Source organism: Mesoplodon densirostris, chromosome 11 (genome assembly GCF_025265405.1).
Source record: "Mesoplodon densirostris isolate mMesDen1 chromosome 11, mMesDen1 primary haplotype, whole genome shotgun sequence".
Classification (NCBI taxonomy): Eukaryota; Metazoa; Chordata; class Mammalia; order Artiodactyla; family Ziphiidae; genus Mesoplodon; species Mesoplodon densirostris.
The window spans coordinates 60,532,063-60,544,736 of record NC_082671.1 but is presented as its reverse complement, the minus strand read 5'-3'; the positions used below and the strand labels follow the sequence as shown (position 1 = coordinate 60,544,736).

General features: G+C 47.5%; 1 protein-coding gene across 8 annotated transcripts in view; it reads left to right on the top strand.

Moving 5' to 3' along the window:
• Positions 1-7,609: 7,609 nt before the first annotated feature.
• Positions 7,610-12,674, top strand: part of PPP6R2 (protein phosphatase 6 regulatory subunit 2) — an 85,175-nt gene continuing 80,110 nt past the window's right edge. For 7 of the 8 annotated variants that reach the window (XM_060111979.1, XM_060111982.1, XM_060111981.1 and 4 more), the window contains exon 1: positions 7,610-7,767. The gene's annotated coding sequence lies outside the window, so the exon portion shown is untranslated. Of the gene's footprint in view, positions 7,768-11,114; positions 11,190-12,674 lie in introns of those variants that run through there. The other variant, XM_060111976.1, reaches the window with a different exon arrangement.

The window sequence follows — 12,674 nt, the reverse complement described above, 5'->3', positions numbered from 1 at the left end:
ACTCTAATACATACAATATGCAGCCTATTTTATCTGGTTTCTTGCACTTATCATAATATTTGTTTTTATTATTTTATTTATTTATTCATTTTGTGGTACGCGGGCCTCTCACTGCTGTGGCCTCTCCCGTTGCGGAGCACAGGCTCCAGACACGCAGGCCCAGCGGCCATGGCTCACAGGCCCAGCTGCTCCGCGGCATGTGGGATCCTCCCAGACCCGGGCACGAACCCGTGTTCCCTGCACCGGCAGGCGGACTCTCAACCACTGTGCCACCAGGGAAGCCCCAGCATAATATTTTTGAAGTTTATCCATGTTGTTGTATGTATCAGTAGTTTGTTCCTTTATATGAATAGTAGTTCATTGTCTGGATACATGACATTTTCTTTAACCTTTCACAGTGGAATTATTTAAAGAAACCTCAGTTGAAGATGGAACCAGGACAGGTCGTTAGGGGGTTCTGTCATGCCCACCATGTCTCCTCAATGACCAGAAACAGGAAGACAGGTGCCTCTACTCTCTCTTCAACAGGAAGAAGAAATCCCTCTGGCCCAAGGACATCCCAGCCAATCAGAGGCTGTCACAGCCCAAACAATGGGAAGCCTCCAGGCTCCTCCAGTGGACTCCAGTTAGCACAGTACCTCCCAACTGACCCCTTTTCCTTATAAAAGCAAACTCCCTTTTCGTGTTTTTTGGATTTACTTGCAGTCTGCCATAGTTTCCACATCATGAATTACAGTTCCTCTGGCTATTCCTGAATAAACTTGCTTTTGCTGGTGAAACAACTGGCTATTATGTTATTAGAGTCAACACATCAATTGATGTTTGGAACGTTTCCAGTTTTTGCCTGTAATAATGCTGCTATGTTCATTCCTGTACAAGTCTTTTTGTGGACACCTGCTTTAACTTCTCTTGGGTGAATACCTAGGAGTGAAAGTATTGGGCTGTATGTTCAGCTTATGTTTAACTTTATAAGAAACTGTCAAACTCTTTTCCAAAGTAGCTTTACAATTTGACGTTACCACCAGCAATGTATGAAGGTTCCAGTTTTTCCACATCCTCACCAGCATTTGAGGTTGTCAGCCTTTTTAATTGTAGCCATCCAAGGGGTTGTGTAGTGACATGTGGGTTAATTTAGAATTTCCCTAATGATGACTGATGTTGAGCATCTTTTTTTAAAAAAATATTAATTATTTGGCTGCACCAGGTCTTAGTTGCAGTACGCAGGATCTTTGTTGCGGCATGTGGGCTCTTAGTTGTGGCATGCGGGCTCTTAGTTGTGGCATGCGGGCTCTTAGTTGCGGCATGTGAACTCTTAGTTGCGGCATGCCTGGGATCTAGTTCCCTGACCAGGGATCAAACCCAGGCCCCCGGCATTGGCAACGCAGAGTGTTAACCACTGGACCACCAGGGAAGTCCCTTGAGCACTTTTCATGTGCCCATAAGTCATTTGTATTACCTTCTTTGGTGAAATGTCTATTTAAATCTTTTGCCTCTTTTTAAATTGGGTCGTTCATCTTGTGAGTTGTAAGGTTTTTAAAAATATATATATTCTAGAATCAAGTCCTTTATCAATATACGATTTAAAATTTTTTTCCTGGTTTGTGGCTTGTCTTCTATTTTTCTTAATGGCATCTTTTGAAGAGCAAAGGTTTTTTATTTTGATGAAGTCTAAGTTATGAATATTTTTCTTTTTGGTAGTATGTTTATGGTCTCATATCTATCGAATCTTTTCCTAACCCAAATAATTTCTCCTATGTTCTTTCTAGAAGTATTTCACCTCTCAGATTTAGGGCCGTGATCCATTTTGAACTAATTTTGGTGTATGGTGTGAAGTAAGGGTTTAACTTTTTTTTTTTTTTTGGAATGTGGATAACCACTTTTTCCAGTATCATTTTTTAAAAAGATATTTCTTGGGGGAATTCCCTGGTGGTCCAGTGGTTAAGACTCCATGCTCCCAATGCAGGGGGGCCTGGTTCAATCCCCAGTCAGGGAACTAGATCCCACATGCATGCTGCAACTAAGAGTTCACATGCCACAACTAAGGAGCCCACCTGTCACAATTAAGACCCAGTGCAACCAAACAAATAAATAAATAAATAATTTTTAAAACTCGTTGTAAGTCAAAGACTGTCTGGAAGCTTTTAAAAAATCTTCTCTTGCTTTTCTACCAAATTCTAGCTACTGTTGTCTTTGCTGCTACTTTTTCTGCCTAGATCTCATATTCAGAGCCGCCTGTGGGTTTAATTATATGCAAATGGAAGGTTATTGTTTTTAGAGACACACAGACACACAGCAGGGAGGGTGGGTGGGGCCCTCGAGGTGTTGAATTTTGATCCGTTGCAAGATGACAGCAGTGGGGTCTTCTGAATTCTTTCTTTATACGGTTATTCTCATAAAGCGATAAAAGTGACTTACTATATGTTTATATAGCAAGGTCTGTTTTTAATACCAAATAGTTTATATCTCTATGCATTTATATCTCTGTGCCTTTATATTTCTAATAATACGGTTATTTTTGGTATATTTTGAGACTTTGAGAATTTGTTAGCATCCTTGACCTTGTGCATTAGAGTGTTACGTTCTCAACAGTTGTGTGCCTCCCCTTCCCCCTCCCCCTCACTTTTTAAGCTGCTTCACAAGATTTGGAAGCTCCCTGATTCACTTTTACTTTCCTTTCAGTGGGTAGAAGAACGGTTGGTTGGTTGGTTGGTTTTGTTTTTCAGTTATGCTGTTAAACTAAAGATCTGTGTTAAACTCCCTTACTGTTTCTTCACGTGACTGTTCTCTTTCTGGTGTTTGACCAGTGATGCTGTGAGTTCGGGAAGATCTTTGCTGAAGAGTCTCTTCCCCTATTGTTCATCCATTGTCAGTGTTTTATGTTGACCATGTGAAGGACATTAAAGTCCTAAAACATCTAAAAAAAAAAGTGTGAGTCCTCTAATTTTCAAAACTGTTTTGGCTACCTCAATCCTTTGCATTTCTGTGTAAATTTTAGTATTAGCTTGTCAGTTTCTATTAAAAAAAAAGACCACCTGTTGAAAAATTCACCGATATTGCACTGAATCTATTGATCAGGTTTGGGGAGAATTGCCATCTTGGCAATACTGAGTCTTTCTTTTTATTTTAAGGAATTTTTAAAAACTAAATTTATTTATTTATTTATTTATTTTTGGCTGCTTTGGGTCTTTGTTGCTGCGTGTGGGCTTTCTCTAGTTGCGGCGAGCGGGGCCTACTCTTCGTTGTGGTGCGTGGGCTTCTCATTGCAGTGTCTTCACTTGTTGCAGAGCATGGGCTCTCGGCGTGCAGGCTTCAGTAGCTGTAGCTCGCGGGCTCTAGAGCACAGGCTCAGTAGTTATGGCGCACGGGCTTAGTTGCTCCGCGGCATGTGGGTTCTTCTCGGACCAGGGCTCGAGCCCGTGTCCCCTGCATTGGCAGGCGGATTCTTGACCACTGTGCCACCAGGGAAGCTCAATATTGAGTCTTTTAATCCATGAACATAGCATGTCTCTCCATTTATTTAGGTCTTGTCTAATTCTTCTCAGCAGTGTTTTGTAGTTTTTATTGCATGGGAGTTGCACGATCACCCCCAGATTTGATGATTTGTAGAAGGGCTCATAGGACTCAGCATAGAGTCATTTTCATGGCCATGATTTATTACAGGAAAAGGATACAAGGTAAAATCAGCAAAGGGAAAAGGCTCATGGGGCTAAGTTTGGGGGAGACCAGGTGCCAGCTTCCACGGTCATCATGTAGCTACACAGGACAAACTTAATTGTCCCAGGGAGTTGTGACAATGGGTGTGAAATGTTGCCAACCAGGTAAGTTCATCAGAAACTCAGCGCCCACGGTTTTATTGGGAACTTATATTTATTTCCTAAGGCTGCTGTAACAAACTGATACAAACCTGGAGACTTCAAACAACAGAAATTTGTTCTCTCACAGTTCAGGAGGCCAGAAGCCTGAAATCAAGGTGTCAGCCTGGTTGGTTCCTTACAGAGGCTCCAAGGGACAATCCATTTCAGGCCTCTATGCTACCTTCTGGTTGCTGCCAGCAATCCTTGTAGGTTTATCACTCCAATTTCTGTCTCTGTCTTTACATCGCTTTCTTCCCTGTGTCGTCTCTCCTTTTCTGAGAAGGATACTTGTCATTGGATTTAAGACCCACGCTGATCCAGGATGATCTGTCTTGAGATCTTAACTTAATAACATCTGCAAAGACCCTTTTTCCAATTCACAGGTTTGGGGTAGATGTATATCTTTCGGGTGGGGCCACTGTTCAGTCCAGTGCAGGGCTGGCCAGATAGGCAGTCTCTGTCTGGTGCCTAACAAAATTCCAGGCACCCGGAAAGAAAGCAGATTTCAACATAAGTCATATTGTTTGGCTCAAAGAGCCACTCTGATCATTTCCAGGGATGGTGGGAACCTTCCCGAAATCCAGGTTCTCAGATGCCAGTCAAGGGCTAACTGTGTAAGCAGGGGTTTTATTTGTTTGTTTGTTTTTGTTTTGTTTTTTGGTAACTTGTTAGCCTGCTGCACTGACTCTTTTCTGTATGCACTTGTTTTGTTATATTTATTCCTAAGTATTTTATTCATTTTGATGCAGTTGTAAATGGAATCCTTTTCTTTTCCTTTCCTTTTGGCCACACCGTGTGGCATGTGGGACTTTAGTTCCCTGACCAGAGATTGAATCCAGGCCCTCGGCAGTGAAAGTGCCGAGTCCTAACCACTGGACTGCCAGGGAATTCCCTGGAATTTTTTTAATTCCATTTTCAGATTGTTTCTAATTATAGAAATACAACTGTTGTTTGTATATCGATATTGTATCCTGTGACCTTGTTAAACTATTTTATTGTTTCTAGCAGATTTTTTTGATAGATCCCTTAGGATTTTCTAAATAGATGATCATGTTATCTGTGAATAAAGACAATTTTGCTTCTTCCTTTTAATCTGTATGACTTTAATTTTTTTCTTGCCTTATTGCACTGACTAGAACCTTTAGTGCAATGTAGAATCATTTCAAATATTTCTTCTGTTTCTTTCTTCTTGTTCTGATATTCCCATTATGTGTATGTTACACCTTTTGTAGAACAAAAGTCCTTGGATGTTCTGTTTTTTTTCAGTCTTTGTTCTGTTTGCCTTTCAGTTTTTGAAGATTCTATTGAGATATCCTCCAGTTCAGAGATTCTTTCCTTAGTGTTATCCAGTCTGCTAATAAGCCCATCAAAGGCAGTCTTCATATCTGCTACGGCGTTTTTTATGTCTAGCATTTCTTTTTGGTTCTTTCTTAGCATTTCCATCTCTCCGCTTGCATTACCCATCTGTTCTTACATGTCGTCTACTTTATCCATGAGAGCCCTCAGCATATTAAACATAATGGTTTTAAATTCCCAGTCTGATAATTCCAACATCTCTGCCCTATCTGGTTCTGAACCTTGCTCTGTCTCTTCAAATTGTGTTTTTTACCCTTTAATTGTGTAATTTGCCTTGTAATTTTTTCCTGATAGCCAGACACGATGTACTGGGTGAAAGGAACTGCTATAAGTAGGTCTTAATAATGTGGAGGTGAGGTGTGGGAGAGGGGAAGCCTTCTATGGTCCTGTGATCAGGCCTCAGTTCTTTTACTCAGCCTGTGCCTCTGGACTGTGAACTTCACAAGTGTTTCTCAGTCATTTTTCTCCCCTTGGTTGGGACAGGCTGCCCAGAGGAGGCTGGAGCTGGGCATTTCCCTTCCCCTGGTCAGTTAGGCTCTGACAACACCCCAGCAGGTCAGGCTCTGGTTAACAAGTTTTCCTTGAGAGCAGCCTTGTTAAGGAAAGCAGAGTGCTCTGTCACATTAGGAAATGGTCCCTTCCCTCCCCCTGCAGAAAGCTTGAGGGGACTTTGCTCTTATATTTACTTGGGAACCTGCTCATGCTCCAGGGGTAAATCTCATAGTATTGTGTGGGCTCCCTTATGACTGGGTCCCCCACAGTTTTTTTTTTTTTTTTTTTTTTGTGGTACGCGGGCCTCTCACTGCTGTGGCCTCTCCCACTGCGGAGCACAGGCTCCGGATGCGCAGGCCCAGCCGCTCCGCAGCATGTGGGATCCTCCTGGACCGAGGCACGAACCTGCGTCCCCTGCATCGGCAGGCGGACTCCCAACCACTGCGCCACCAGGGAAGCCCTGGACTTCTTTTCACTGGGTGCTCTGCTGACTGCAACAAGCTGGCCTCCAGCAAGTGTGGCAGGATAGAAGCTGGGAGGCTGCTGGGAGGCTGCTGCTGTGAGTCAGGTGAGAGAAACCTGGACCAGGGCTGCAGGAGGAGAGCTGGCTGTAGTTAGAAGTTGAGGGACGTGTGGATGAACCAAGGATGGGGTGGGAGAGGGGAGGAGCCCTGGCTGACCCCAGAAGAACATCACGATCAGGATGAGGGTTGCAGGCACGCACAGCCGGACAACCAGTGGGAGCATCTCAAGCACTGGGACTCCTAGCCCTGAGCCCCTGTTCTGCAGCTCTACCCACCGCACCTCCAGCCTTGGGGGTGGGGTCTGCGCTTGCAGGGCTTGTAATCTATTCGCGGTTGAGAGCTTGACGCTTTTTTAATTCCCACTTCCTGAAAGTTCATCCTACAGAACTTGCCAGAAACCTGCCCTGCCGTTTGCCTGGGGAAGACGTCCAGGGGAAGACGTCTCCGCAGGAGCCGGACATGGGGAAGCGGGCGCTTGCCACCCGCTGAGCAGCTCCGGAGCAAACCTTCTCCCGCAACGTCTCCCGCTCCCCCTGCCGCCAAGGCTCAGCATGGCCAGGGGTCAGATCCGTTTCCGCCACGGACCACGTGCATTGGAAGCCGAGAGGCAGTAAGGGGATGACTGGCAAGAGCGTTAGATGTTCCTTACGTGTTCCATTTCTTTTTCCACGTCTCCCATGGTTCACGCTGCCACCTGAAATAACAATTCGCATTTTAGAGATCAGTTTGATTGAGTCAAACAACTTCGACAAATGCCAAATGGGCACATATTTTAATGTGCAAAATACTACGAGAACCTGGGGGGCACCTGGAAAAACCATGGGTCTGGTGGCTGCTGCTCCGACGCTCCCAGTCCGGGTAGTAGTGAGGACGGAGAGCTGACCACTGCTCTCTGTTGCTCTGGCCTTGTCCACGCCATGTGCTCAAGGAGTTCAGGAGACACCCAGCTGCCCCAGTCGCAGAGGCCTTCAGTCTTAGAGTAAGGCTCCCAGGGAGCAGGGATACCCCTGCCCCAGATGTGTGACCCTCAAATCGTTTCAGGCCTCCGGAGGGGTTGTTCTGTTGCTGACGTTGTGTTAGAAAATGTATCACCGCAAACGCATTATCCCATCAAAACTTACTTACGCTCTTGCAGAAATTTTGCGATACCTCAGAGGGACCAGCGGAGGAAGCCTCGCCCGTCCCACCCCGCGAGGCCCCGTCCAACAGAGGTCCCGCCCACCTAGAGGCCCCGCCACGCTGCGAGCGCGAGGCCCCGCACGAGGCCCCGCCCCCGCACGAGGCCCCGCCCCCGGCGTGCGCGCGCCCGGCCGCCGCCACCGCCATTTTGGAGTGACCGGAGCGCCGCCCGCGGCCCGAGCCGGTCCCGAGCCGCCGGCCCGCCGCGCTGAGTCTGTAGGCGCCGTGTCCGTGGGCGCCTCGCCCGGCCGGGCCCATGTGCGCGCGGCCCGCCCCAGGCCGCCCGGGCTTCGCCTCCGCCCGCGCCCTGGCCTCCACCCGGGCCTCCGAGGAGCCGCCGCGACGCCCGGCCCGCGGGGCAGGTGAGTGCGGCCGCGTCTCAGAGCCGGCGGTACTAGCTGGCCGGGCCCGGAGGGACCACCCCGTCAGTGTCCTCATGTCGGCGTCCACCCGCTGCCTGTCGCTGCCCCCTCAGTGTCCACCCCTTTGTCAGCGTCCACGCCCCGCCCGTCGCTGCCGCCGTGATGCTCGCCTTGTCAGTGCCCACCCTTGTCAGCGTCCCCCAGGTTAGTGTCCACCAGATCAGTTTCCCCCATGTCAGTGCCCGCCCCGTCAGTGTCCTCTACAACGGCGTCCACCCCTGACAGTGACGTCGTGTCAGTGTCCACCACCAGTGTCTCCCTTGACGGCCCACCCGCACCAGTGACCTCCCATCAGTGTCCACCGCACCACTCCGTTAGTGTCCCATGTCAGTGCCCTCCCGCCTCCTTTATCCCCTCAGAGTCCCCCAAAGCGGTGTTCACCCCCACCTGTGGTGCCCTTCCAGTCAGCGTCTCCCACATCAGTGACCCCCCAAGTGCCCTCCTCCCTGCCAGTAACCTCCCCCTAATGTCCTTCTTCCCCCTGTGCTGCCGATGCCCCCAACATCAGTGCCCCCCCAGGCGAGATCCCCCATCAGTCCTCCCAAGATTGTCGGTGTCCCCACTCCCCTCCTCACTGCTTCCTCCCTCACACCGCTCTGTTAGGGACCCTTCCCGTCAGTGCCCTGACCCACCTGCCAGTGCTCCCCCTCGCAGTGCCCTCTCCAGGGCCGGTCTCCTGCCCGTCGATGTGGGACTCTACCCTCCCCACTGCCCGCTGTCATCAGTCCCCTTATCCACTCACTGGCTCCTCTCCCTGCTACTGTCCCCTTTCCATTACCATGTGGGCTCATGTGTCTCCAGTCACCTACCCCCATTCTGTCACCTCCTTACCCCTCGCAGCCCCATTTCTTCCTTCATCTCCATCACCTCTTCCCTTCACACCTGTCACCTTCCCCCATGTACTTTACGGGCCCATTGAATGTCCTCCCACCATCACTGTGACATCTTCCGCACACCCCCACTTCTGCTTTGTGTCCTTACAGCCTAACTACCTGCATCGTCCGCCCACTTGTTACTGACCGCTCCCACTTTGGTACTGATCCCCTGCCCTGTCACCACCAGCTCGTTCAGTCTGTCACTTCCGCTTAGTTCCTGCATTTCACTGTACCCCCTCCCCCATTTTGTCCCTGTACCCACCTGTCTTGTCCTTAGGGCCTTTTCCAGCCTCTTACTCTTTCACCCACCTGTCCCCTCCCCCATGGCCTCTTCCTGCCATGCCCTTGGCCTCTCAGTGCCCAGGCCCTCACTGGCACTCTCAGCTGTTCACCTTTTCTTCATGTCCCTTCCTTTCTGGCTTCTCTTCCCTTTTGGCATCTCAAACTGTCACGTCAGCTAAGCTCTGGAAGGCAAGAAGCAGCTGGCTATGAGAAGAGTGGGGGACAGAGACTTCTAGACCGAGGGGGCAGCACATGCAAAGGCCCTGAGGTGGACCTCCAGGAACCTAGATAAGACTGATATGTGGCCAGGGTAAGGGGGAGACACGAGAGCCTTGGTTAGGGCATTGGCCTTCCAGTCATGCTGTTCCTTGCAGGCTGTTGAGTCTGAGTTTGAGGGACCCAGGCTGGAGATTGAGCTGGGGAGGGCCATCAACACATGAATAAGAGGGGGAGAGACAAGGCATTGGGAGTGAGTGTGTTTGTGGTTTAGACCTTGGTGATGACTGAGGGAGTAATTTTGGAGGTAGAGCTATTGGGACGCGCTGATGGATTAGGAGAGGGGTGTGAGGGGAAGGGAGGACTCGGGATGATTTCTAGGCTTATTGATGGCATACATGGGTGGACTGGGGCACTTTGGATGGGTGGATGGGGAAGCTGGGGGGGTGGTGGCAGTTGCAGGGGAGTTGTTTTAGGTTGGAGGCGGAAAATAAGGCTTTCTTGTGGCTGAAAGTAGTGGGAGAAGTCTGACAAGTTAAAGGGTAGTTAGGGAGAAGGAATCTTGCAGAAGAATCTGGAGCCCAGAGGAGAGGTCAGGCTGCAGGTGTATGACCTCAGCACAGGATAATGTTTGAAGCCTAGGAAATGGCTATTTATTTGCACACACACGCAGTAGAACACTTCGATCATTTATTGTGTGCTGCTGTCTTACATGCTTAATATGAATTATTTAATCCTCACAGGAACCCTAGGGTATAGGAACTATTATTTTCCTGTTTTATAGATGAAGAAACTAAGATATACAACAAACAGGTGATAGAGCCAGGATTTGCATCCCAGGCTGGCTGATTAAAGCCTCTCCTCCCCCCCTTTTTTTTTGGTTAAGGAAAAGGCTAACTTTTAAAGTACTGTTTTTACATTTTTGAATAATAACGGTAATCGATTATGTTTTAGGCACTTTAGTGTTCGTGCATGTATGTGTTCCAATAAAACTTCATTTAGAAAAACAAGCCCAGCCACTTTTTTTTTTTTTTTTTTTTGCGGTATGCGGGCCTCTCACTGTTGTGGCCTCCCCCGTTGCGGAGCACAGGCTCCGGACGCGCAGGCTCCGGACGCGCAGGCTCAGCGGCCATGGCTCAGCGGCCATGGCTCACGGGCCCAGCCGCTCCGCGGCATATGGGATCCTCCCAGACCGGGGCACGAACCCGCATCCCCTGCATCGGCAGGCGGACTCTCAACCACTTGCGCCACCAGGGAGGCCCCCAGCCACTTTTTAAAGTACCTCATTAAAAAAAAATAAAGTGCCTCATTTAATCTTTTTTACTTTTTTTTTTTTTTTTTTTCGGTATGCGGGCCTCTCACTGTTGTGGCCTCTCCCGTTGCAGAGCACAGGCTCCAGATGCGCAGGCTCAGCGGCCATGGCTCACGGGCCCAGCCGCTCCGCGGCATGTGGGATCTTCCCGGACCGGGGCACGAACCCGTATCCCCTGCCTCCGCAGGCGGACTCTCAACCACTGCGCCACCAGGGAAGCCCACTTTTTTTTTTTTTTTTTTTTGGCTCGCACCGCGCCTTGTGATATCTTAGTTCCCTGACCAGGGATTGAACCTGGGTCCACGGCAGTGAAAGTCCAAGTCTTAACCACCGGACAGCCAGGGAATTCCTGATTTTTTTTTTTTTAAACAAAATGCTTTACCTTTTGTTAGCTTTGTATTTTCATGAGACATAACATTTTGACATAAAGCGAGTACGTGACTTGTGCAGAATTTACTATAGACCAGAGAGTGAAAACCAGTGCTAAATTCTATATTTTGACATCTAACCCAGTAATCATTTAATTCTTTTTTTTTTTTTTGGCCATGCCATGCGGCATGTGGGATCTTAGTTCCCCGACCAGGGATCGAACCTGCGCCTGCTGCATTGGAAGCCCGGAGCCTTAACCACTGGACCACCAGAGAAGTCCATTTAATTCGTAAAAACAAGTTAATGAGGTCGTTACTCTTAATATTCCTGTTAATATTCATGTGAGAACACTGAGGCACAAACAAGTAATATACCCAAGGGTAGCGGTAAATAAATGAGAGAGCCAGGACTCAACTCATGTGGTCAGACTCCAATGGGTGGTTATGCACATGGTAATCTGAACTCAGCATAAAATTCAGAGGACACCAAAATGTGTATCATTCTCACCCTGTCCATCAGCTATCCTCTTCCTCTTGGAAATCATGTCATGTCCATATACAGCAAGCAGCTCTCTTTTTAACACAGAATGTGCCATCTTTTATTTCTTTAAAAATATTCCACCATTTAAAAATTATTGAAGAATATTTTACACCCAGTGCAAAGTACAGATCCTAAGTATATAAGTTTGATGAATTTTAACAAATGTATACACCCGTGTGTCCATCACTCATGTAAAGATATAGAACATTTCTGTCATCCCTAAAAGTTTTTCTTTGTGTCCCTTTTCAGGTATTAAAGCTATCCTTCAAAATCGCAAGGCAACATTTGTTCTGATTTCTGTTTTTACAGATTAATTTTGCACATCCTTGAACGTCATGTAAATGGAGTCATAAAGTATATGCTCTTTTGTGTCTGTCTTCTTTTGCTCAGATAATGTTTTTGAAATTTATTGATTTTGATGCCTGTCTATAGTTTTATAGTTTGAGTAGTATTCCTTTGTGTGAAAATATTTTTCTTATTGGTAGACATTTGGGTTGCTTTCACTTTTTAGCTGTTGTGAGTAAAGTCACTGAGTTTATTGTACATTCTTTTGTGGACATGTGTTATATCTTTTGAGTGAATATCTAGGAGTGGAATTGCTGGGTCATAGTATAGATATATGTTTAATTTGTTTTTAGAAAATGCCAAACAGGGACTTCCCTGGTGGCACAGTGGTTAAGAATCTGCCTGCCAATGCAAGGGACATGGGTTCGAGCCCTGGTCTGGGAAGATTCCCACATGCCAAGGAGCAACTAAGCCCGTGTGCCACTACTAAGCCTGCGCTCTAGAGCCCAAGAGCCACAGCTGCTGAGCCTGCGTGCCACAACTGCTGAAGCCTGCGCACTTAGAGCCCATGCTCCGCAACAAGAGAAGCCACCACAATGAGAAGCCTGCACACCGCAATGAAGAGTAGCCCCTGCTCACCGCAACTAGAGAAAGCCCATGCACAGCAACAGAGACCCAATGCAGCCAAATAAATTTAAAAAACAAAGCAAAACAAAAAATGCTAAACAGTTTTCCAAACTGGTGCCATTTCATACTCCCATCAGTAATGTATGAGAGTTCTAGTTTCTCCACATGCATACCAACTCTTGATATTGTCAGTCTTTTTAACTTTAATTCAGGTGGTAGTGGTATTTCATTATGGTTTTAATAACAGTGGTGAGCAACTTTTCATATGCTTTTTGACCATCTGTGTATCTCTTGCGAAGTGTCAGGTCTTTTGTCCACTTTTTGTTGGATTGTCTTTATTA